The sequence below is a fragment of the Aotus nancymaae genome, unplaced genomic scaffold (genome assembly GCF_030222135.1).
Source record: "Aotus nancymaae isolate 86718 unplaced genomic scaffold, 86718_ANA_hifiasm-v0.15.2.pri h1tg000040l, whole genome shotgun sequence".
NCBI lineage: Eukaryota > Metazoa > Chordata > Mammalia > Primates > Aotidae > Aotus > Aotus nancymaae.
Window position 1 is genome coordinate 65,870,068 of NW_026988454.1, and position 26,813 is coordinate 65,896,880.

General features: G+C 34.8%; 1 long non-coding RNA gene and 1 other non-coding gene across 2 annotated transcripts in view; one reads left to right on the forward strand and one right to left on the reverse strand.

Annotated features, from left to right (window-relative positions):
- The window catches only part of LOC105707429 (uncharacterized), a 120,141-nt gene that overhangs the window by 63,915 nt on the left and 29,413 nt on the right, over window positions 1–26,813 (reverse strand). The gene's annotated exons all lie outside the window — the stretch shown is intronic.
- LOC135268470 (U6 spliceosomal RNA) lies at window positions 9,286–9,392 on the forward strand. Its single transcript, XR_010336788.1, has one exon. It is a non-coding gene; the product is annotated as a U6 spliceosomal RNA (small nuclear RNA).

Below are 26,813 nucleotides of genomic sequence, written 5' to 3' on the forward strand. Positions count from 1 at the left end.
TCTAATGTGTCTTTGTAAGAACAAGTTATAAATAAAATGCAAAGCAAGAGCAGATCTTTTCTAACTAATTAATTCATTCTTGAAACACTGACTACATCTCCTTAGGGTTTCTGTCACTTTTTTCTGATAAAATTCTGCTATTGTAAGAAGAAAATATATGTTTTACAATTATCTCCAAAACCAAGCATAAACATTCTTGCCATCACATTAAAAAAATATGCTCTCTGGTATCTTCCCCCAGCTTGCCATACATAAATCACTAAAAAAAAAAAAAAAAAAAAAAAATGAAGCTTCTATACTAAAGAAATATAGATTTGAATAGAGGAGATTCTTTCCTGAGAAATACAATCAAGAATACTGTTTCTTTCTGATCTCCTTTAAAGTAGCACTTCCCAAGAACTAAGCATAACTCATTGTATGAGATAGCCTAGGAATTAAGTGATGTGGGGCTGAGGCATGATGCTGTATTTTGGGAGAATATTGTGCAAAAATAATCTTTCATAATATATTTTAACACTAAACTGCAATAATCCTGATGTTATAGCCTCAGCCAAAATATACTTTAAGAAGGCTTATCTGTGAATAAATAGCTAATTTAGAAAATAATCAAAAAAATTAATCTGTTAGCAGAATGTGAAACAACAATCAAAAAACAAGCTAAAGTTTCACTGAATAACTATGGAATAAAAGTCACATATATTTTCAAAAATAATGATTAATTTATAAGAAGCATATGTATAGTAGAAGGGCAACAATTTCAGCAAGAATGGAATAGGTTGAGCCTTAGTAAGATGGAGCTCACCCACATGTTCCAACAAAATGTATTTTGTTTTCTCATATGCAAGAGGCAATACATTGTCATTTTATAACGTCTAGATTAAAGAGCATGTGAAATAATTTTTCCCCAGTTTACATCTAATGAGTTGTATGACCTTGGGAAAGTCATTTAATTTCTCTGATCTTTTACTTCTTCATACATTAAATAAAGGGATTTCTCATTCCAATTAATTTTTTCTGTAGTTATAGAAAAATATAAATTTATACATTTTCTATATTTATTCTATGCTGTTATTGTAACCTTACTTTTCACCAGCTATCAGTAACAAAATTTTAAAAGGTTAAAATAAATTGTATTTGAGAAGGAGGGATGTGTGTGTGAGAGAGAAACAGAGAGAGAGGTCATGGCCTGAGAGAACACATGTGTGTTGAAAAGATAGTGAATATCCCTCTTTCGAAAACAATCCTGTAATGTAGTTTGAGTCCTGTATTTACATTGCTACGTCCTGAAAAAGAAGAAAAACAGTTTCAAAATGACTTTGCACAGTGCCTTCCACGGTCTCACAGGTATTTAGGGAGTTATGAGGCATCATGCCCATTAGAATTGTTTCTTCCCTGAAGAATTACTCTTCCTTCTCTTCCATGACATTTTGTCTTATTTATTTCCCAAAAGACCCAGTGTCTTATATGTGGTAGGCACTCAATAAATGCTTGCAGAATGGAACTGAATGCTAGCCAAAGTGAAAACAGAGCAAAAGGAGCCTTTTCTCCTTCTTAAATTCTTTCTCCCAGTTCGGTAAGCTTCTTTCTCTTGTTTTGATACCTCAGTGTCCATCATACCAATGAAGTCTGCAGTTTTTTTTAGTTCTCAGCCTGGAAACCTCCTGCAGCTCAGCCACCTGCTTCCTGATACACTTAACTGGTATGCACCTCCCACACCAGATGGCTCCCTTCTCCTGCTTTTGCTTGGCAAGAATTTACAAACATATTTCCCTGTGTCCAGGTTGGGACATGGATGGATATGCTCAAGAGTCGGGGATCTGTGTGGGTGTCAGTAGAGGAGACCCAAACAGCTTCATTTCTACACCATTTTAAATGTTCTTTTTGTTTACACTATACTTTTTTTGCATACAAATACTTTGTTCCAGAAGCTTTGTTTCTCTGAAATTTCATATTTCTTCAAAAATACCCCAAAGCCTATCTAATAAAAGAATATCGAAGAATTGAAAGGATTTCTTGACTCTAGGGCTCATAGTAGACCTCACCATTTTGTATAAACAATCCTCAATCCCACTGTGATAATGAGATTAAGAATGGAGTGCTTCTTTACTACAACTGTAATTACAGGTTTCAGAGGGTGGGAATGTGTGGAGGAAGTAGACTTTACACCTGGAAGATCACTTGTAAAGCTATAAAAGCAAGCTTTACTAGTCACGTTTTAGAGATGCCGACTACTTCACTCCTTCTTTTGATTGACATTCTTGAAAAGTGAACATAGTTGTTCAGAATGGGAATATAAACACTATACAGTTGGAATTGAAAGAATTTTACTTCCTGTTGTTTAATTTGTTATGGGGCTGAAAAAAAGAAGCAAGTCTATCTTCCTCAAATTCTTCAATTCTACAAACAAATATACAAAAGTAAGGCTCTAAGTGGAACATGGTTCTCTTCTAAAGGGTGAAAAAACAAAAACAAGAATTTAATTCAGCCTCTCTTTAATAGCCACCTTCCTTCCCTGAAAAGTCAGTGATGAGCCTGGGCCAATTAGCTCAGTTGGTTAGATCCATGGTCTCAAAATATAGCCCAGAAATAGTGAATCTTCAACATATGTTCATAAACATATCATGATGTTTATGCTATTGCAGAGCCTAATCTCTATTGTAAACAAATAACTGTTTACAATATTTGGTAGAAAACTTTTACTGATAACATTTCAAAACTGTCCACTTGACCCCTTTGTCCAGTGAAGTTCTTTGGGTTCACTGGATGATTGGTTATACTAGAATTCAAAAGTTGGTTTAGATGGTCCATGGATGTTTTTTAACATTACCAGGGACTCACTTGCATATCTTTGAACCTCACAAAATTATCTTCCACCCACTTGAGAAGGAAATGAGAAAATCAAGAGAGATGATATCCTTGAATAATTTCCACTCCTACACACATGTCTCTCTCCTTGAGATAATAACCATAGCAAAAGCTTTAAGATCAATCAGTTTCACAGCTGGCAGGAGGGAAGAAATCTTGTATATCCATCATTTTCTTAAACATTCTCCTTTAATTCAAGGCGATTCTTCCATTAAGAATAGTCTACATGTGAATCACAATGTGCCAGCACAGAGTTAAGACAAACACATTGTGAAGATTACTAATACTTGTAGCTGCTTCGCCCCTGTGCTCCCATTGCTGTTGTCTGTCTCCATTATTCCTCACTTGAACCAGCCTAGCACAATGCCCTTCCTGTGGATCAAAAGTCCTGAAGCTAAAAACCAAAAGCTTGAAGGAACGGAAAGTAATAAATACAAGCATCACTTTCTGTCACTTTGCTTCCTTCCAAAAGCATTGATGCATTCATTCTTATTACTTTCCTAAAGATACTTTCTCTAAACTGCTCTCAAGAAATAATTGAAAGAAGATGTCAGGGAAGAAGGGGAGGAAACAGAAAGAGAAATGAGCCCAAGATTAAAGGCTGGTGTTCTGAGTAGGCAGTGTTTATGGGTGCCTACCTACTGTCCTTTCAGAAAGTCTCCCCTGACCCTTATATTTCCTTTCCCACCAGTTTACTAAGCTTTAAAATGCCTTAATCAGACTTGTGTGAGTGAATTTAAAATATTAGTTCCTATTAAAATACAATTGCAAACACATGCAAACTTTAAATAAATAATTTATTAGGCCTATTCATAAAAATAGATTTGAAAGTAGTAATGGAGGAAAAACATGAGAAAGCTAGGAATGAATTTTTAAAAGGTGGGGTTAGGGGAGAAAACACAGAAAGATTATGACTTGACTATGACATAATGTGGCATGTCATAGATAATCTGTTACTGCCTAACTTTGAGGTCAACATTGGGTTTTCAGTTAATAGAAAATAAATTTGCAAATTATTATCTTATATTCATATTACTTTCCTTCTCTCTCATCACAGAGCAGTGGTGAAATGGGCAGAGTAACATTAGAGTGTCTGCTTTGAAGCCTGGCCCTGCCACTTACAACCGATGTAACTCTGGACATAAATAACATCTGCCAGTCTCCATTTCCACATCCGTAAAATGGATATAATAACTGCCTATTGCATAAACATGAATGGCATACTGCACAGAAAAATGCTTGGTTCAGTGCCTGCCAAATTAAAAAGCTCTGAGAAGTATTCTTCATTATTAGTTTCAAATAGGAATACCATAAAGAAACAGGGAAATTATGTAAGAAAATTAGGTAATAAAAAGATTACTAAAAAAATTATACCCATTTGATATTAATAACCCCTCTAAGTGCAATGATAAATTTTTGTTTGCTTTTCTTGAATAATAATCATCATCATTTACTGATCATCTATTAAGTACGAAGCACTGTGCTATTTACTACATGCATTTACATTTAATCTAAGACACACTGCCCTGATAAAAGCCAATTTTTAATTAATTTTAACACAATAACCTACCTTCCAGGAATTTTCCTAAGAAAAAAATTAGACCTATGCACAGAAAGTTATGTATAATTTTGTTCATAAAAGCAACATCTATAACTGTCAAAATAAGAAGAAAACCTAGATGCCCAACAATGTAGAATTAGGTAAATAAGAATGTTTGCCTTTCTAATGAAATATTATTAAGCTTTTTCAAAATACATTGTAGAGAAATATTTAATGACATAAGAAATTATCCAAAAATATAAGCAAAAAGCATCTTATAAAACATTAGACTGTTATTTCATTTGTGTAAATATTGACAAGAATGTAACACAGAGCCTAAATCAAAAGACACTTGTTAAACCTATGTAAATCCAGAAAACAGTAAGAATGTTTAATGCTACCTGTAAGGCCGGTCTCATTGCCGGGAGCTCAGACACGCCCACCCCACTCCACGCCTAGAAACCACGTCACCACTCCACGCCCACTTCTGTATTCAGCACGCAAATCTGCACTCAACACTAGCCTCTGTACTCAGCACCTAGCCAACCATTGAAGAACCCTGCCAAAATTTAAAAGAAGCCCAGCCAGAACCTGCCCAATACCATTCTGCCCTGTCCAGGTCCCACTCCCCCTGGGCAGCCAGCTCACCGGAAATCCCGCCTACCTGCCAATGGCAGCTTGCCCCGTCCACGTCCTGCTTCCCCACAACCAATCAAAATGCTTCCACTTCCTATAAAATCCCACATCCAAGAGGAGTCAAGGGCGACTTCTCCGGCCCCTCCTGTCGGACTGCAGAACCTCACCCAGGAGCTGATTAAATTTCTTTATTTCAATAACTGGCCTTAGTTGACTCATTCGAACCTTGGTTGCTTCATTTAAACCTTACACTACCAATGGTTATGTAGGGGTGAAAGGATTACAAATATCTTTGATTTTTTAATTTGTCTGAATTGTCCAAATTTTATATAAGAAACATGTATTATTTTTGTAATTTAAAAAAGCAAAAAAGACATTCTGACCATCTCAATAGACAAATAATTCTAAGCAGCTTGGCAGAGGGGAAGCATTTTATAGGAGACAAGGCTGAAAATCCTCTAAACAAGTAAGCAAGGGCCTTAAAGTTGAGGGTGGGAAGCAGAACCTATGCAAACTCTCTTAGTAGGATGGAGGCGAGCCACAGCTGCCATCAGCTGGTTCTTCAGGCATGAACCAGGAAGAAGCTGCTAAAAGTTCCAACCCACCTGGCACATTCATTGATGTCAAAAAAAAAATCAAGGGCCACTGCAACTGCTTAAAGCATGTAGACAATCTCCATCATGTTGTTCAATGTCCCCTACATAACATCCCATATGACCAATTCGTTTTGGAATTTAGTGCCAGAAGGAACTTTGTCTTCCCCAAAGCAGCAGTATAAATGAAGGCAGAATAGCATGATTGTGAGAGTGTGGGCCCTGAGACAGAGTGTCCAGTTTGTTCTAAGCATCCCTCTGTCACTTACTTTGGTAATATTAGCCAAGCTACTTACCCTATTTAGCCCAGGTGTCTGCATTTGGGAAATGAAAGTTATAGTAATAACTACTTAATGAGCTTTAATGAGGACTAAATGAGATTCTACATGTGTAATATTCATTAATATTGGCTAGTTTGATTATTATTATTGGATAAAGAGACTTATATGGATACATGGAGGCATTATATTGAATAATGAGGCTTATATGACCCATAGTCTTTCCTGATTTGTATTGGCTTTCAGAAAGTCCTGAATAAAATTTAATCTTCAATTATATGCACTACCTCATCCCTCATAAATAGGCTATTTGCTTACTTTGCTTGTACAAGATTTTACTTTTCTATATTTAGACATTATCATAAATTTAAAAGATTTATCACAAAGTGACTCATTATTTTCTGAAGTGGGCAACTCTATTTTTAAAAATCTTTATTTCATTTCTCTTTCTAGCTACCACCTTATCTCATCTACTTCATATTCAAACTTCTGAGGGTTTTTCATGCTCACTGTTGACTTTATTTCTCCTCAAACTTCTCCAATCAAATTTTGCTTCATTGTGACCCAATAACATTACTGAAGTGTCTCACTCTAAAATCATCAATGGCATCTGAGTATCTAATCCAATGGATATTTTCAGTGTTTTTCTTATTTGACCTCGCTATACTTGACCACACACTGTACTTACCACCGTGGATCTCTCCTTTCTCTTTGAAACATTCTCCTTCCTTTGTTCTCACGATGCCCCTCACTTAGTTTTTCTTCAAAAGTCTCTGGCTCTTCCTTACTAGCTTCTTTACTGGCTTACCCTCCCTAAGTTGGCCAGTAAATATTGCTATTTCCAAGTGTCAGGCTTAGCCCCTCTTCTCTTTGCACTCTATAGATACATTAGACATTTATAGATTTGCCTGGGATTTTATCTTGCCCATGTTATAATGCATCTGATGATTCCCAAATTATCTCCAGCTCCAGACTTATATATCCAGCTGTCTACCAGATTTCTCAATTTACATGTCTCAAAGCCAATTTTAAGTACAGGTTTCTTAAAACCAAAATAATCATTTTCCCCATAATTTTTCATGAATCAACAAAGGAACCAAAGGAGTCACTTTCTCTAATTCTACAACCAGTCTCTCAATAAATTTTATGTAATTTACTTCTATCTCTTCCCCTGAAACTAATTTAGTTCAGGAGAACTAATTTCCTCCTACCTGGACCACTGTAGTAGCCTCTTAATGGTCTCCCAAGATCAAATTTTTCCTGTCTCAAAATCATTCTCCATACATGTCAGAGTAATCAGTTTAAATACAATAAACTGTATCTCCAATGTTTTTTATTGATACATGATATTTGTGCATATTTATGGGGTACATGTGATAATTTGTTACATGCATAAAATGTGTAATGAAGTAGTCAGAATATTTAGGATATATATCATCACCTTATTTATCATTTCTATGTGCTGATAACATTTCAAGTCCTCTCTTCTAGCTATTTTGAATATACAAAACACTGTTGTTAACCATCATCTGCTATCCAACATTAGAACTTATTTCAATCTAACTATATTTTTGTACCCATTAACCAACCTCTCTTTACCCACTCCCTCACCATCCACATGCCCTTTGCAGCCTCTGGTATCTCTCATTCTATTCTCTGTCTTCATTGATCAACTTTTTAAGCTCCTACACATGACTGAGAACTTGTGTTATTTGCCTTTCTGTACCTGGCTTATTTCACTTAACATAATGACCTCCAGTTCCATCCATGTTGCTGTAAATAATGATTTCATTTTTTTTATGACCAAATACTATTCCATTGTGTATATATACCATATTTTCTTTATCCATTCATCAAACAACTCAATGGTAAAAATACCACTCCCATGTTTTAAGTCCAATGCTTGTAGACTAATGTAGGCTTCATTTGACCTATCAGACCTTGAATGATCTTAACCCTATTTACAGTTTCACTCTCATGTCACATTGCTCTTCCTTGGACTCAATCTCACTGATCTCCTCCAAGTTCCTTGAACTTAATACCAGATTCTTTCTCACCTTGAGGCTTTTGATATGCTTATTCTTCTGCCTAGAATGCTGTTTCACAACTCCCTCCCCTCTTTCATATTTGATTTTCAGCCATTCCTATTTCCTGGCAAATGTTATTTCTCAGGAAAGCCTTCCCTATATTTCCACAGGCCCTGTGATAGATCTTCCACTACATATTCTTCCAGTGCCAAATGTCTTCCCTTCATAGCCCATTTTGTGTTTACAGTGATGCAATTATGAGTTTATTTGAATAATCTCTTTCCCCACTACTATATTATAAACCTTCTGAAAGCAAAGTCCATTTCTACTTTGCTCACCAATATTATTTCAAAGCCTAGCAGAGCACATGGTATCCAATACATAACAGTTGAACAGACGAACAGCACATTTTACTCATCTACTTATTTCCATTCCTACTACCTCTCCTAAATCAGACATGCATTATCATTTTTCTAGGCTACTGCAATAACCACCTAACTAGAATTTCCCCCTCCTAGTCTCTTCTCCCTTTGGCACACTTTACAATTCACTACAAGATTAATCTTCCAGAGCACAGCTCTGATCATTTCATTCCCAGCTCGAGAACCTTAGTAATTTCCATTGTCCACATAATAAAATCCAAATTCCTTTTGGCCTGTAGCTGACTTTTCCACCTTTCCATTCTCACTTTTCCACTAATCCTCACATGCACTATGCTCTGGTCAAACTAAACTATTTACATTCCATGACACTTTTTTATTATTTTTGTGCCACACACTGGATCCTGTTTTCACATTGTTTCCTCCACATAAAGTACTTTAATAATACTTCCACCATGTCCACATATTCAAATTGTATGATCATTTAAACCTAGTCAAAATCTAATTACTATAAGTGCTTGAATTTCTTCCAACTAGAAATAATCTCTCTTGCTTTTGACTTCCCCTCCTTTCTTTCCTATACCTCTCTATGAAGATTGTCATTTTCTATCATTATACTTATTCTGTACATGCTCCACTAAACAGTAGACTCTTGAGACAGAACTGGATCACCCAATCAGTGTTTTGTACATTGGAAGATCTGCACAAATATTCACTGAATTTTTTTACTTATGTGAATTATTTTTGTGAGATGTCCTTTAAGGATTATTGTATAATTAGAAAGGAAGAAATCCATCCATATTACCTCCTCTTTGTAGACAGAAGTTGGTTTTTGTTGACGTAGTATGTAATTTTCTTTGTGCACTCAAATTCTTCTAATCACTAAATTGGCAAGAAAAAAAATGATACAGGGAAAAATTATACTTTTAGTTGTTTCCTTCTCTTTTGATTAGAAGTTCAGGAAAAGTGCTCGCTTCGGCAGCACATATACTAAAATTGGAACGATACAGAGAAGATTAGCATGGCCCCTGCGCAAGGATGACACGCAAATTCGTGAAGCGTTCCATATTTTGCGCAGTCTGCGAAGATAATTTCAGTATCTGCTAATCTAGCACTGAAGAAATAGGTTAAGCAAAAAAAAAAAAAAAAAAAAAAAAAAAAAAGAAGTTCAGGAAAAGTCTGCTCCTATGGATCCTTTTTGACAGAATATAATTATGGCCTATAGTTTTTTATCTGTTTCTTGTTAATTCCATTTGGAGGATCATGCTGGCAATTGAAATTCTCAGTTTTTCTTTTTGCCAGAGCTACTGCTTCCAGCTAGCTTGGACAGCTCACACTGTGCAGCCAAGCCACCTCTCTCAATGGGCTTCTGTCTCCTCTTTTGAAGATAGGAGGCATACTAGGGAGAGAAAGTGCCTTTCCTTGACAAATTTAAAGCATTTAAAGGTAGAAGGAGGAAATTAACCCATCAGCATAACAATATGTACTGTTGTCACAATTTTATCCTTGAAAGTTCAAAATCAAGTGAACTCTACATAAATGAATTCAGATTAAGAGACTTCATAATTATGGCTATAAATGTGTTTTGTACCTTTAATGTGTTCATACAAATATAAAATTTTTTAATACTAACTACATATGATCCAAAAGTCTAATTCAGTTACAATATTGAATTGTGCTTGAAGGATGTATTACATATTGTTTGAGAACCTAGAATTTTTAGACTGGGAGTGATTTCATTTCTCCCTTTCAGGCAAGGTGGCCTATTGTAAGGGACACCATAGTGGAAGCCAGAAAACTTTTGTTCTATTTAATTACCATGCATTCCCAGGAAGAGTGCTTAACTTCTCTGAGCTGCAGATTTGTTCTAGCATAAATCAAAATGATAATATCTAATCTACCTGCCTCTCTGTATATTTGTAAGAGTCAAATGAGAACAAGTGAAATAATATATATAAAGGCATGTTGAGAGCTGAAAACCCATGATTTTAGTAAGAGTTTTAATTTAATCTAGTTAATATATATAAAGTCATGTTGAGAGCTGAAAACCCATGATTTTAGTAAGAGTTTTAATTTAATCTAGTTAATATATATATGACATAAAACTCAAATATTTCCAAAAATATTTAACATAAACCACATTTTACCTTTGTCCATATAATAGCACACCTTCATACATAATTGAATATAGCCTTGCCTTATTTCTTCAAATAACCTTTTCATTTGAATGAGTAAGGCCAAGACCTATTCCTTCAAGGTTGAAAGTAATCCCATTTTTGTCTACACCTTTTCCAAATTTCCAACCTCTAACTGAAGCTGCTAATACTAGTAGTAGACAGACTGAGCCAATGGATATCAGTTGATGGTTAAGCTTAATGATACCAGCCCACTAATTTTCCTTTATGTAAATTTTAAAACTGCTAGTATTAGCATCCTTCATTCAATAGCATTTATTGAGCACCTATTATGTTGAAGGCAGTAGAGAAGGCATGTATTATACAGGATGCAAAGTTATGTTTGATACTGGATTGTCTTTCCAGGAGTTTACACATCTAGCAGAGGAGATAAAACGTTCAGACAGATAATACTGTCAGTGTCAACAAAGAATGGATAATTTTTTTTTTTAATCTATGAAAGCTTTATTCTGAGGAAGTAACTTTACTTCATGATGTTCCAGGAATCTTACTTGCAAGAGTAATTTCATTTCTCTCAAGAGTGGTCACACACCTAGGTGCTAGAAGTCCTAGGCTACTAGCATTTATCTTTCTTCATATATTTAAACAACATTCTTCTTTCCCAAGACCTGGGTATGTCCTGAATCTAATCAATACTTCCCAGACTGTGTTTCTGATTTATTAGCAGGCATGAGACAATAGTGCTGTTGATATAATCAAAATGTCCCACATCCAAGTGAAAATATACCCCAATACGATATTTTAAAGTCAAATAGAAATTTAGAAATCCGACTCAACTTCTAATTTTACAGATTTGAAAAACTTAGGCCCAAAGAAATTCATACAAGCCTGAGATTCCACAAGTAATTACTAATTAATCTATTACTCTCTCTCCTCCCAAGGTAGTGTCTGTTCTAGGTGTCAAAAGAAAGAACTTTTCAGATAAAATTATAGATATCTCTAAGTATTTATTTATTTATTTATTTTTAACAATTCCACTGTTCTTTTTACCAAGATCTACACAGGACTGCATCTTTTCCACAAAAACTTCATAGATTGTTAGCTCATAGAATCTGGTACCATGAATCGAATCCCAGTGCCTAACAAAGTGATTGGACATAGCACTTAATTACTTTTTACATATCAAATAACAACTTCAAATGAACAGATAATTGTGATTATTTTCAAATAATGCATGACAGCTGAGAGAAATCATTCCTTTTTAATTCAATTTACATTCACATATAATGAGTTTGATATATTAAGAAAATGATATTGACTCACCCAGAAATAAAAGTAATATCACTATGTTTATCTTACAATTTATTTTTATATTTTTAGGATTGAATTATCTTTTTACCCAGATCCCAAATAACCACTCAATTGACCATACCTGAGTACTGCACTAATTAATTGTCTTTTGAATATAAAAAAAATCTTCTAACACAAACCCTTTAAAAATGATTTTTGCTGAATAAATAAGCTAGTTGATAACAGAAATTATTCACATTGAGAATTTAGAAGACTATGAAGTCAAGAGAAAATAAACATTTAATAAATTCTTAAAAATTTACATTAACATTTCTGATCCAGTCAATGCATTCTTTTGTCATGAAATGAATTTCGGGTCTACTACTTCAAAAGAGACAGAGCTTTCCACCCTCCTTAATATTTTAATACTGCATTAACTTTGTCATAATCATTTAGATTGTGTTTATATTTTCACCTTTTAATCATATATGACTATTGCTGGTTTGAAAAATTTACTTTCATTTGACTCCTGATGTTTCTCTCAAAATCCATCATAACAACACTTCTAAAATAATATTGAATTCTTTGTTTTTAGCAATATTAAAGAATCATTTTATCCTTCCCCTGAAGAAACTTATTTGAAGATAGTAAGAGATTTGCAGTAGGAGAAACAGAAGAGAATTAAAATTTACCTTTGAGAGTATCTGTAAATGAGCACAAAAATGAGATTAGAGACCAAAACAGCCTCAGACTTTTAAACTTCATAGCCATGTCATTTTATCACATGTATTGGTATATCCAAAAGTTGGTGTATCCAAAGCTGTATATCCAAAGATAAGTATGGAGATTATTTTCTTTCTATGACTAGATATTGGTATATCCAAAGGTAGGAAAGGTAGGTATGGAGATTATTTTATTTCTGTAACTAGAGAGTTCAGTGCTCTGAACACAGTCTGACCAATTGGTATATTCCAGAATCCTGAATTTATTATTTAGACACTGGGTCTCTTTGTGGCTCTGGTAATTTTGCATTTATCTCAATGTTAGACAAATCAATTAACATTTCTGTGTATCATTTTTCTGGTTGTACAATGAGAATAATGAAATGTGTCACTTTTCTACCTTATGTGTGAGTAGATGTTAATTATGTGCAACATTTCCCAAGTAGCCTAAGAACAGCACTACGTAGAGCTACATGGAACTGAAAGAATCATCTAAAGAAAAATGAGCTAAAGGGGAAAAATGTGAAAACCTGTGTACTGGCTAAATTGCAAGTTTTAAAAAATGGCCAATATATTTATTCAACAATTTCTATTATTCTAATGCATTTGATACAAAAATCATATAAAATTATTACTAAACATTTTGTGGCAGACAGATTATGCCCTCTGAATAGTATAGCAAGAGTTCATGAATGAAAGGCTGTGTTATTTGTGTTGGCGGGGATACTAAAAAAGACTATGGACATTTCCTATTTAAGGCATACATTTTAAGAGCAGACCAGATTTCTCAGTTCTAATTTTTCAACCACAATAAGAATGAACAGTGATTTTTCCTTTTAGGGGAAGGCATTGGTCAGAGGGCTCCCATCATTCCTTACTGCACAAGATTCCTCTCTCTCTTCTGGCACGAACTCTTGAATGTCAACGATTTCACGACAACTCTCTATGATCACATTGTGAGTGACAATATTTTGATTTATATTTCATAAACTGAACAAAGAATATGGCACATAATAAAACATCTAGAATTATGTCATCCATTTTCCTGGGGCAAATTCAGTATGGATAACATGTTAAAGATATTTTACTGTAAGGACCTTACAAAGAAGATATTTAATTTGACCCCAGCATTTGCATTATAGAAAATATTCATGATTCATCTAATATTTATACAGTAACTTTAAGGAAAGTGTTTTAATGACCTAATTATTCTCACAGCAGTTAAAAGCAAGTTTTACTAACAAAGAGGTTACATTGTATTTGATAGCAAGGCTAGCACTGAAACCTAGATTACCTGTCTGATGTAGCATTCTATGCCACCCTTCATTTTGTCTTCAATCATCTGATAAATAACAACTATGTGTCAAATACTTGATACTGTGAAAACAATGCAGAGCTTAGAGTCTGAAGGCCTGGTGGTTTGTTTGTTTGAGACAGAATTCTGCTCTTGTTGCCCAGGCTGGAGTGCAATGGTGTGATCTTGGCTCACTGCAACTTCCGCCTCTCAGGTTCAAGGGATTCTCCTGCGTTAGCCTCCTGAGTAGCTGGCATTACAGGCATGCACCACTACTTCTGGCTAATTTTTGGTATTTTTACTGGAGATGGGGTTTCACCATGTTGTCCATACTGGTCGCGGAACTCCTGACCTCAGGTGATCCACCTGCCTTGGCTTCCCAAAGTGCTGGGATTACAGGCTAGAGCCACTAAGCCCAGCCCAGTCCTGGTTTTTAAAATGAGCCTACCCCTTATTAAATGTGTGACTATGGGCAAGATCCATGACCTCTCTACAATCTTGTTTCATAAGATGAGGATACCTACTTCACTGGTTTGTTTTGAGGAATAAGTGAGATGCTATATATAGGTAAGTTGTCAAGAATATTCTAGATGCTTAGTAAATATGAAGGAGGAAGGAGAAAAAAGAAAAAAGAAAAAGAACTAGAGGATGGGGGAAATAGTACTAAATGAAACAGTGAGGTTATAATTACTTGTTCCTCATCTTACCTCCTTCAATATAATCATCATCATTTTCTCTTTCCTATCTCCCCAACTCCAGAACACAGCCATAACAGAAGTCCAAGCCAGCACTGGGGTGAAATCAACTGCTTATCTTCAGTTGGCAAAAAGCTAGTTAACAGCATTTTTACTCCACCTATTCTAAAAAATGTTTTCTGCCTTGGCCTTCTTTATCTTGTCTACTGCCTCTTTATTCTCCTTGATGCCAACTCTTCCTTTGATTTCCATTAAATCGCCTGCTCCCAAGTTTCATTTTCTTCCATTCTTCTGTATCTTCCTTACTGTCTCCTCTTCATTTCTCTGTCTCCTAAATGTAGAATTTCCTCAAAGCTCTATGCGAGGAACTTATTCTTTTTCTCTATAGCCTCTTTCCCCACAATCTCATCCATTATTATAGCTTCAACAGTTTAAACCCACTTACTCATAGCCCAATGTTCCCCTGTGCTCTAAATCTGCATTTCCAACTCTGCCTAGCATCTCACCTGAAGTGCCCTGCATTGATCCATAACTGCACAGGATCATGAACCCTCAAGATCATTCTCTACCCTTCACTCTAGTCTGCACCCTGGGAGGCTGACCTAAGTGATGACATCAACAGTTCTCTTGCCCTCTGGCTTCCAGTTTGCCTGGCCAAGAGGAAGTCCTGGCAAGAAACCAAAAAGAGGGAAGAGAATAAAGTTAGGCTATTTTCCCTGAGGTTGCAATAAGTCAGATGCCTCCCTCTGCAAAGGGTTTTCTGTCCCACACAATTCTTTCCTTCTGGGTTCTTTAAATGCTTCTTTCTCACCACTTCATACATAGAGGTGGTGATGCTACCTGCTGTAACTCATCCATGGAACTGCATCATCTATCCCCAGTAATTTTCCCATGCTGTTCACAGCTTTAAAAACAGTCCCTTTATGAAACTTTTCTCAAGTTACCCAAATTGAATATACCACTTGTTTTCTGTTTGAACCCTATGTAACAAGTCTGAAATCTCTACTCTGCAATCCCATTCCCCTCTAAGTAATCTAGGTACTAAAATATTGCAATAACTTTACAGTTTATCTTTGCTCCTCTGATCTCAATCTAGCCTAATTTCTGCCAGATCATGTTTCTTAAACGATAGCACCAAATCTACTCTTCTTTTCCTCAAATTATTTCAATGGCTCTCTTCCAATGCAATTAAGTTTCGATATTTCACCTAATATTTAGACCCTTCTGCAAGTGTCATTCCAGTTTCATGTTCCACAAATTCTCCAACTGTACTTAAGATCTCAGTTACCTTCAACTACTCCCTATTCCTTCAAAATATAGACCATGTTCCCACATTCAGCTTTGCCCACACTCTTCATTCTTCCACCCCTGTATTTCTCGCCAATCAAAATCCCATCCCTTGTGTCTACCTTAAAGCCATCTTTTTCACAACTCTCAATTACTTTAACTAGTTTGATACAAAAACAGACATATATACCAATTGAACAGAATATAGAACCCAGAAATAATGTCACACACGTACAATCATCTAATCTTTGACAAAACTGACAAAGATAAGCAATGGAGAAAAGACTCCCTATTCAATAAATGGTGCTGGGATAACTGGCTAGCCATATGCAGAAGATTGAACTGGACCCCTTCCTTACATCATGTATACTAATCAACTCAAGATGGATTAAAGACTTAAATGTGAAATCTAAAACCCTGGAAGAAAACCTAGAAAATACCATTCTGGACATAAGACCTGGTAAAGATTTTATCATGAAGATGTCAAAAGCAAATGCAACAAAAGCAAAAATTGATAAATGGAACCTAATTAAACTAAAGAGCTTCTGCACAGCAAAGTAAACTATCAACAAAGTAAATAGACAACCTACAGAATGGGAGAAAATATCTGCCAACTATGTACCTGACAAAGGTTTAATATCCAGAATCTATAAGGACCTTAAACAAATTTACAAGCAAAAAGCAAACAACTCCATTACAAAGTAGGCAGAGGACATGAACAAGCACTTTTCAAAAGATTACATACATGTGGCCAACAAGCATATGAAAAAAATGCTCAACATCACTAATCATTAGAGGAAGTACAAATCAAATCCACAATGAGATGCCATCTCATACCAGTCAGAATGGCCCTTATTGGAATGTCAAAAAACAACAGATGCTGATAAGGTTGCAGAGAAAAGTAAATTTATCTGATGGGAGTGTAAATTAGTTCAGCCTCTGTGGAAAGCAGTGTGGCAATTTCTCAAGGAAGTAGAAACAGAAATACCATTCAACCCAGGAATCCCATTACTGGGTATATACCCAAAGAAATATAATTCACTCTACCATAAAGACACATGCACACATATGCTTACTGCAGCAATATTCCCAGTAGCAAAGACATGGAATCAACCTAAATGCCCATCAATGGTAGACTGAATAAAGAAAATGTGGTACATATACACCATGAAATACTACACAGCATTAAAAAAAATGAGATAATGTCCTTTACAGCAACATGGATGCAGCTGGATTATCCTAAGCTAGCTAACACAGGAACAAAATACCAAATGCTATATGTTCTCAATTGTAAGTGGAAACTAAACAACGAGAACACATGAACAAAAGAAGAGAACAATAGACACCAGGGCCTTCGTGAGGGTGGAAGATGGGAGGAGGGAGAGGATCAAAAAAAATATCTATTAAGTACCTACCAAACTCCCACAACATGCAGTTTAGCTGTATAACAAACCTACAATGTGCCCCTAAACCTAAAATTATGAAAAATGTGTATTTTTCTTACTTTTTTATTATAATTATTTGTGTTCTTATCTTTACCCCACTATTGAATCATAAGCTTCTTGAGGACAAGGCCTATATCTTGCCCCATTTTTATGTAATCATCTTGTACATAGTGCTCTGTTAAAGAGACATTAAATAGAAAGTTAAATTTTATTGTCAGAAGCTACTCATGTATTTCAAAGTCTTTGGGCTACTGGCCAAAAATTATGAAAAATGTGATCACCTACATTATATATAAAAGTGTGCATCTACATTTTGACCCTGGATCTTGATATAACACATATATTTTTGGAAGTTGCATACTTGTATTATTCTCTGCATTTGTAATTTTGCCTCTATGTCTAGTAAAAAGAATTTCCTCATCCATTTTATTACTGCACATCACATACAGCAAGGAATCAAGTACATGTGGGACTTTGATGTACTAAATTTTCTTCCACATATCATGTAGAAAGCTAGAGATGGAGTTCTGTCACAAAGCCTAAACAAAATGTCAAAAATCCAACCTGTCCACTTTTATGACTCAAGATAAAAGGGTAGTATCTGCTGGCCTACTTGCTACTCCATGTATATAGTAGGTCATTGCTGCTCAGAATCCAGGACAGAGAAAGAACAGAACTTTCAACTTTCTAACAAGAAAGAAAAAAATCTGCATTCAGCTAAACTGCAGTGTAGCTCTTTCATTTTCACATTAGCCATGTTGTCCAAAGTCAGGTTGTTGATGGTCGATTTGACAAAACAAAATAGACTATGGGAGGGTCTTAGAGATAAGATGGTGAGCTTGTCCTTTTATCGGCTCATTCACCAATTCATTCCATTACCCGTTAAATAAGAATTTGTGGAGTTTTTACAATGTGCAACCAGCAAATGATAAAGAAGTAAAGTAATACAATTAATAAAGAAATGCTTCAAGGAACTCACAACATAGTTGGGAAAGCACAGAGTTCAACCTCTTCCTTTTAACAAAAAAAGTTGAAAAGGCTTTTTTCTCACCTCTACTAACTTTTTGTTGTAATAGTCAAAGCATTAAAGCATATATATGATATAAACACTTATATCATTGCCTACATGTTTCCTTCTTTCTTCTAAATCACTGTTCTCTATAACTTAGACCCATATCTGAACCTAACCTTTCAGTAATAAGAGCTGAGAGGACTTGTCTGAGGTTATTTAGCTGGTGAGGGAATGGCTGACAACAGAACCCTGCTGACATCCTGCCCTTCCGCCACTCTAGTGGTTTGAAATAATCTTAACAGCTATTTTTTCAAATAACATATTACACAGAATCTCATTATATAAAATGGTAAGTGATGTATAAAAATATACATTATATTAAATGATAAAATGCTGAATGAGGTCCTGGGGTAATTAAAATCTTAATTAAGTACTTTGCTGTTTCACTATCCTGAAACATCTCTATGAAATCATTGTGTTCCCAAAAGAATGATCTGAAAACCTGTTTCACCAACCCCAATGTGCATTTCTGATCACTTCAGTAATATCCCCATGAGAGTAGGAATGCTACCTCTTCATGACTATAGGAAGTCTTCATCAACACTTTCTTAGCATAGAAACCACAATACATAAGCTAATAAAGATCCTGAAAAAAGAACTCCAAAGTAAATTTCTACAAGATTTATGTGAATGAGGAGTTCAATAATCCTGAATGATGAGAAATCACGTAGCAATGGTTAATTGTTTGATCTGGTCCTTACAGAATGCTCACAGTACAATAGACTAGGTAGCATAACAGATTAAAAATTACCTGGTTCTTATTCTCCAGGAGATTAGAGACCAATTTTAGTCTTTGTTTAAAAACATCAAAATTCTCAAGTGGACTCGCTTTCATTTACTTTTTCTGTTTTACACAGAAGCAATACAAAGCTTCCCTTTGCTGGGGGTCACCCTGAATGACCTAATTGAATGTCAGGAGCAGTGACTCCCCAGAGAGGTTTCTATTTCAGTTGAAGGAACTTCAGTGACTTTCTGGCTGCCTGAGGGCCAGACCTGAAACAGCAAAAGATCCTGTTTGTGTCTAGTTTCTGAGAATAGCTTACCCGAGCCCTCAGTTTTGATCTAACATGGAGAGTACTCATTCCTGTCTATGAAGTTACAATGTCACCAAAAGCAGTGTTCGGTTTTACCTGCCGATTTCAAAACTTTGAAAGAAAAGAAAGATGTGCAGATAATTGCAACATACATGTTCAGAAAACTAATAAAATATTTTTAAAATCCTATTCAGCATAAAGAAAAATTAGTAGAGAAGCAATGACATTTGTAAACATTATATTCAAGGAGAATACAGAGAAAATAATGTCTACTAGATTTAAGAATATATAAAGCAAAGGAAAATAGAGCAGTGAAATAAAGCATAATGCCAACCAAAGCAGGAGTGCAGAAGTTTGGCTGACATTTTATATCTAGCAAGTGAGCTTTCCTAAATTCCCTATCCTATGTGTTTTTATCAAATTCTTGCAATTAAGGACCAAGGCTACAACATGCTGTAAAAACAACAGAAAGTCGTTAAGGAGCAGAAGCTACTAATAATAACTGCATGGCAGGATAAGGGGTTTGGACAAAGTAAACTATTTTATTGCAGAATACCTTTCTAAAGGTATAAATTCATCCTTTTTATCATTTCATTGGAATAAAGAAAAAGTTGAAATATATGAATTGACTGATAATCTTTCATCATAAAGATCTGATTTAATTGCTTAAAGAACAGCAGCTGGACATGGTGGCCCATGCCTGTAATCCCAGCACTTTGGGAGGCTGAGGCAGGCAAATCACAAGGTCAGGAGTTCAAGACCAGCCTAGCCAACATAGTGAAACCCCATCTCTACTAAAAATACAAAAAAATTATCCAGGCGTGGTGGCAGGTGCGTGTAATCCCAGCAACTTGGGAGGCTGAGGCAAGAAGAATCACTTGGACCTGGGAGGCAGAGGTTGCTGTTTGCTGAGATGGCATTACTGCACTCCAGTCCACACAATAGTGCAAGACTCTGTCAAAAAAAAAAAAAAAAAGCTTAATTCAAAAGAAACAGAAATATATTAGTGACAAAAATCAAAGTGTTTTATTTGTTAAGTGAATAAAATCACAAAATAAGTTTGAAGACCTCCCCTAAATACTATAATCATGGGGTTGTCTGCTTCTAATGTTCTTTCCTTAGTTTTTACAGTGGTCTACAACCATGCTATGGAAATCAAGTCATCAAAGGTGACTGGCCTTGGCTGAAGCCTCTGTCTCTGGCATCAAACATCAATTCACATATGTAAGTACAGATGTCATGGATTAAATTCTGCCGTGAATTTCATATGTTGAAGTCTTAACCCCCAGCACCTTAAAATGTGACCTTATTTGAAAGTAGGATCTTTGAATAATTATTTAAAATGAATTATTACTTGAGTAAGGTATGTCTGGTGTCATTATAAAAAGTGGAGACTTGGACACACGTGCATACAGGGAGCCCACCATGTGAAGTCACAGTTCTGCTTCCACAAACCAAGGGGCTAGGAAAGAGGCATCAAACCGATTCTTCCCTTGTGCCTTCAGAGGGAGCATGGCTCTGCCAACCCCTGATCTTGGACTTCTACCTTCCAGAATTATGAGACAACAAATTTATATTATTTATATTGCTCAGTTTATTGTACTAGAAACTAATACAATGGGACTGTAAAAACTCGATTTGATTAATAAATTACTCTAGCTTGTTTACTGCCAACCTCACTCCCATGATAGGAAACTCATGAGAACTGATCAAGTACATTGTAAGGATAATCAGTCGCTCTTTACATCAAAACCTATAGGTGAGGATTATTCAAGTATCAAAGCACTCAAAATCAACTGATAAATCTTTAAATACTAAACAGATATATTGTATTTTTCTTTTCCTAAAGAAAGATACACCAGTCGATGACAAATATTGAGAGTCAAATAATTAAATGTTAAAAGCCCAACCAGTTTCTATAGTGCCTTTCCAGATCCTTGGGTAACAGGCATGACTAAAAGATTCTACATGTGAACCACTAAAGCTATGGTTCATAAATAAAATAGTAGAGGCAAAAGAAGTGGATGTACATTCTCAAAATAGCAGATGTTGAGCATATAAAATAAGGCATATCCAGTTTTATGGTTAATTTAAAATAATAAGCCTTGACAACCATGTAAGGCCATCATGATATTGTTCAGATACAATAAAATGTAGCAGATGATATCCATTAAAAGACACTGAAAAATCTCCATAAATAAAAAAGAGCTTTACAAAATGCTATATTAACAGTTATTTAATAAATATTATATCTTAAATATGAAGGTTGCTGACATTAGAAAAGGGAGAGAAATTCTCATGAATTACATGTACCAAATATTTTGCCTTAGAAATAATACTCAGAAAATAAAGATGAGAAGTAGGAAACTATGTGTATTTTATACTTATATTTTTTGCTACTTTTGATTTTAATTTTATAATTTAATTTTTAATTTATAGATTTTATAAATTAAAATATTATAGTCAATTGATTTTTCTCAGTAATATTAAGATATAATTGATTTAAAATTTACATTTTTTAATTATACATTTCTATAGTCAGTTCTATAAATCCTGATAAATATATAGGATTGTGCAACCTCCACCAAAACCAACAAACAAAACAGGACCATCACCTCATAAAATCTCCTTGTACCTCTTTGTAGTCAAATTCCTCCTCTACTCCCATTACCCGACAACCACTAATCTGATTCTATCCCATTGTTACCATTCAAAATGATGATTTAACAAAAATGTTAATTATATTGTATAAAATAATCCAGTTCTAAATAGAATCCAGCTCTAAATTGAACTAGAGTATTTTATGCAACATACTTACATTTTTGAGATTCATTGTCATTACATGTATCTAGTCCGCTTTATTTCATTGTTGAGTTGTATTCCATTTTATGAATGGACTGCAATAAAGGATATTTGGGTTGTTTCCAGTTTAGGGCCATTACAAATAAAGCTGCTATAAACATTAGTGTACATTTTTATAATTTCTCTTAAATAAATTACTTAAGAGTGGGAATGCTTAATGTTATGATAAGCATACATTTAACTTCATAAAAAACTGCCAACTGTTCTCCACAGTAGTCGAACTATTTTGCATTCCCATCAGCAAATGTACAAGAACTCCAGTTTCCCCATATCCCGGCTAGCATTTGATACTGCCAGTTTTCTTTTTGTATTTTAACAGTTCTAGAAGGTGTGTAGTGACGTCTCATCATGAATTAGAATTGCATTTTCTTGATAACAAATTATATTTAGAATTGTTGCATGTGCTTACTTGCCATCTGCATCTCTTGTTGCTGTAAATCAGTTTGTTTGATTATTATTGTATTTTGAGTTATGTTTATATCTGGATACTAGTCCTTTATAAGATATGTGATTTGAAAATATTTCACTCAGGCTATGGCTTGTCTTGATTTTTCTAAACTGCATAAGTATTAAGAATAAAAGGGTTTTTTATTTTAATAAAGTGAAATTGTTCTAATTTTCTTTTATGGGCTGCGTTTTTGATGTTATGTTTAAGAAAACTTTGCCTAACCTGATGTCACAAAGATTTTCTCCTATGCTTCTTCCAGAAGTTTTATAGTTTTAGGTTTTACATTGAGGTCTATGATCCATTTTTAGTTAATTTTTGAAATTGGTGCAAGGTATGGATGAAGGTTCTTTTTTGTTCCATATAGCTGTCCCTTTGTTCTAGCACCTTTGTTGGAAAACATCCAGGACTTTCAGTTTCAGGTTCAACATGCAGAAAGTTTAGAAGTGAGCACTCCAAACCTTATAACAGGAAAATAAGCTGGATGAACTCAAAAATTGATGACTTTTCTGGACCCAGTAAGAACTGAGGCTGCAGGGCAAACTGCCACCCCTGAATTCTGGAGAGATGGGTGAATATATAGAACAGCAGCAAAATCTTCTTACATGAAGCAGAAGCCACTAGACCACAAACTGGTAGGGACACTTAAGAGGTAATTTTTTAATAATTACCAGAAGTTTAGTGCAGATTAGTACGAAAGTGAGAAACTCCTTCTGGCCATAGTCTTAGGACCTCAACGATTATAGGTTTTACCTTAAGGCACTTAATGGAGTTTCATATGGATACTAGTGTAAGAGGGCTTTGTTGGACATAGTAGCTTTTCATCTTTACATCTTCTAGAATATCTTCTGCATTCTCAAACTTGGGATTTTATTAATAACTATTGGATTCACAGCTGTTTTTTATAATTAAGGGTGCCAAATTGAAATGTTAATTATACTTATTAGGTTGAAAAGTACAAGCCAAACATCTATCATTGGGTACTATTAAAATGTTTATAAGGTATATAAGGAAAAGTGAAAGTAGAATCCACCACATGAATTAGAACTCATCAAACAGCAAGTCATTTTTAAATGAACTTATTAAAAGTTAAATTGAAAATAGCAACTTATTAATAATGATATCTTACCAAACAGTTGTTTAAATTCAATTGTTTGTTTCTGAAATGTGTTTTTATCAAGAAAAATTAAAATTTAAGGTAGATTAATTAAGGTTAACACTAGACTGGGTAAATGAGGAGCATGCAAATACAATACAAATAAATAACTAGAAAGAGGAAAAGCACTTTCATGGATATAAGCATCAACAGATAATAGTATCTAATGTAGCTCGGAAACATGGAAAGAGTTGGAAAAAAAGAATGGTACCAAATTCCACAACATCAAGAAGAAAAATAAATAAAAATGCATCAGAAGTAGCTTGATTGATTAAAGAAATGTCTGTGTCTTTTCAAAATGGAAAAAGGAGCCAGGCAGAAAAGCAGTTTGTTTCCTAATTGTAAAATTCACAAATAAGATCAAGAAACATTGCAAAGAATGGATGGAACAAAAATGAGCAATGAGAATTGGAGGAAAATAAGCCTTCAGGTAATGTCAAGCTCATATTACACAAATAGAAATGAGAGAAAAATATTCAAGCAGAAAAAAATAAGATTTGGAAAAGGTTACAAAGAAAAATATGCCAAAACTTAACATGTTAAAAGGTAATATGATTTAAACATTGAAGAAAAAAACAAATGTCAGTTGCATGCCAAGAAAATAAAGTAGAGGTGGTTAAAGACATTACTATCTCAATAAAAATTCTCACTTAAAATGGCAGAGAAGGCTCCAAAAGAATACATGAAGGTTATAAAGTATGCAATCATAATGAATTGACCCATAATAAGTTACAACAAAATCTAGTCTCCCACGTGGTTGTTTGAATCATTTGTGTCAAATTTTTTATGGATGTGGTAGATGGAAAATACTAAAGAAAGGCCATTGATCTGGAGTGTAATTATTTTTAAAATGACTATAATAAATAAACAATACAAAATACAAAAAAGAAGTAACATTTGCCAAGTGTCTATTATGCAATTAAGCTAAATCATCACAGCAACACCTTAAAGTCAATATTATTGCTCACATTTTACAGATAAAGAAACTAAACTCTAGCAGGTTAAGAAATTAACCCAAGGAATACCACTGTAAGCCAAGAAAAGGGACTCAGACGTGGGCCTCTGCGAGCAAAACCCATGTTCTTTGCTTCCTTCCCTACTACAACCAAATCTAGTGATGTACATAATAATGCACACTATTATTTGTAGTAGGGAAGGAAAAAAAATGACAGGGTAAATTCTAGGACTTTAGGGTAGGAATGGTAGGAATAAGGGCCTTCAGTATAAAATTGTTCAACTTTGTTGTATGTTTAAAAATTTTCAAAATAAAATGTTGCCATCTACTAATTTTCAAAATAAAATGTTGCCATCTACTAATCATCAGGTAGGTAGGAAAGCTACCTGACTGAAAGAGCTAATGAGAAAGTAAACTCTAGACCTTAAATGTGGAGTGGTCACTTCAACTGAGTATCAAAAAATTCAAAGGCCCATTTAAAAAAAAATTTCACCACAGTGGCAAAAAAATATGAACATCTCTTTTGGTTAAATGGCTTTATAACTCTCATGTTGCAATAGAGAGATGTTGCCTAGATTGGATTAAGACCTTAAACCATTTAAACCCATTAAAATATTATTCTAATTTCATCATCTTAATACTTTAGAAATTTTACAAGAGGCCCTAGAATAATGGGGCAAGGAACAGATATGGTTTGATACAGAAAACACTAATTAATAATATAATAATAAGAGCTTTACACTTATGTTGTGCTTACTCTGTTACACTGTTCTAAAAACATAATAAGCAAGAAATCATATAAACTTCTTAACAGTAAAATGAAGAAGGTATTTGTATTACATTCTAGAATTGATAGCAGCAGTTTGACTCCAGAGAACACATTCTGAGCCACTGTACTGCACGGCCTTTCTGAGGTCCATTGCTATCTCCAGGATACATGGAATCCCTAGACACCTGGGAGGTGGTAATGAGTTAAAAGTGATGGTTATAAAGGCAAGGGGGTTGGGTAGAGGGGTTGGTGAAGAGGTAGGATTAAAAATAAAATGTAAGTGACTTCACTTACATTCTCACCAGTGCATTTTTTGTGGTAGGAAAAGAAAGGAAAACTATATCTACATGATGTTTTAGATAAAATAAGTATTTAGAAATAGGAAAGTCAATAAAAAGCCAAAAAGGAGAGAAAAAGAAAAATATGGATGTGTATGAACTGGAAGAAGTGAAAACTGAGCAGGAAAAAGGAAAAAGATGATAGTGATTTATAAATATTAATTTTTACTAAATTTCTATCTTAGTTCAGCTGCTATAACAAAGTACCATAGACTGGGTGACTTATAAACAACAGAAATTTATTTTCTACAGATCTGAATGCCGGAAGTCTGATATCAGGATGCCGGCATAGTTGGTTGTATACCAAAAGCATAGTTGGTTTCTAGTGAAGGCCCTCTTCCAGGCTGCAGGACTACCATCATCTTGTTGTATCCTCACATGGTGGGAAGAGGACTAGAGGGCTCTCTGGGGTCTCTTTTGTAAGGGCCCTAATCCTATTCAAGATGACTCCAGCTCCATGACTAAATTACCTCCCTACCTCCTAATACCATCACAATGGGAACTGGGATTTCATATGAAATCCAAACATATGAATTTTAGGGAGACATAAATATTCCATGCATAAATTTGGGGAGACATAAACATTCAGTGCATAACAATTTCTAAGTCAACAGTAATAATATTTTAAGTAGAAAAATATCTAAGAATAGAACATAGAGTGAGTCCAAATGCAAGTCATGTGCAAATCGTTATGCATTTTTATACAAACGTTTTTCCTTTTAAATGTTTCCAGTAGCATTATTTTATTATCATGTCTTCCTACTTTGCACTCCAAAATTTTCTGGCTGGAGAAAATCCCTCATGATACATTGTAAGCTCTCTGACTACATAGGCTAAAGAGCCCAGGAACTCCCTCCTTGCCCTTAGAGAGCCAAATCAAAGATACATGACCTAAGATCAGTCAACTGGATGGTTCTACTAGGGACTGTAAGTCCTGCAGGAGTAATGCAAACATTCAGTGGCTGAAGTCTATGGTGGAGACCTAGACTGAACTA